Source organism: Fragaria vesca, unplaced genomic scaffold (assembly GCF_000184155.1).
Source record: "Fragaria vesca subsp. vesca unplaced genomic scaffold, FraVesHawaii_1.0 scf0511039, whole genome shotgun sequence".
Taxonomy (NCBI): domain Eukaryota; kingdom Viridiplantae; phylum Streptophyta; class Magnoliopsida; order Rosales; family Rosaceae; genus Fragaria; species Fragaria vesca.
This window is the reverse complement of record NW_004441502.1, coordinates 144-1,108: the sequence shown is the minus strand read 5'-3', so window position 1 is coordinate 1,108 and position 965 is coordinate 144. Positions and strand designations below refer to the sequence as shown.

Below are 965 nucleotides of genomic sequence, written 5' to 3'. Positions count from 1 at the left end.
GTGTATATATATATATATATATATANATTTTTTTTTTTTTTGAGGTATATATTTTGGTTTTTATAGACGAGTTTGAAGTGATGCAATATGCAATGCATGCACACACCTCAATTATAGAAGTAAAACACTGAATGACGAAGAAAAGAAGTATAAAGTTGTGACAAAGAAATTAGTACATAATTGACTAATTGAGTCACACTTCTTGTTCACCTTGACGCCTATTTCACCTGGCGTCTAATATCGATAATGTGTAAGAAAAAAGCTTTTCCCATCACTTTTCTAAACTTAGAGAAACTTTGAGAAGATTGGCCGGTGGCATATATTATTGACTTGAGAAAATTAATTAATATAGCACGATTTTTTCTTCGATTATGTGATGATTTCCAAGTAGAAAATGGATGGAATGATAAAAGTGTATGAAAAAGATTAAGTCGAGTGACTACAGTGATACTTTCTTTTCTGAGTGAGTAGTTGTATCAAAGTCAAGGTATAAAGATATGTTGGTATTTTATGAACAGCTGCCGTCTTAGCTCAGCCGGTAGAGCGCACGGCTTTTAACCGTGTGGTCGTGGGTTCGATTCCCACAGACGGCGAATCTATTTTTCATTCTCCTTTTTTTTTTTCCATCTGTAATTTTGCTATTTTCACTGTACAACATATTCATGGCCTCATGGGGTTCACGTCCTCATCACACTTACTGTTTAAATTAAATTCAATGGCATAAGCAAGCAACTTTGGACCAAAAAAAGAGAGATAGCTTCATGAGATGGTCATGTTCTACACACCTACAGCAATAATAACACACCAACTTCCCCAAACACACAGATAGATTCTCCCACCGCACATTCTCATTCATGCATTTCAGTTTTTCTAATCCGTTCATTGCTTCCCTCTCCTCCTATCTCCACCCCCCTCTTGTTTTCTACCTACTTTTACCTTAATGGCACCCACGACATGGCACCTCA

The 965-nt window shown here is 36.2% G+C and overlaps 1 non-coding gene across 1 annotated transcript; it reads left to right on the top strand.

Annotated features, from left to right (window-relative positions):
- The first annotated feature begins 520 nt into the window (after window positions 1-520).
- Window positions 521-593, top strand: TRNAK-UUU. Its single transcript has one exon. It is a non-coding gene; the product is annotated as a tRNA-Lys (tRNA).
- The last annotated feature ends 372 nt before the right edge of the window (window positions 594-965 follow it).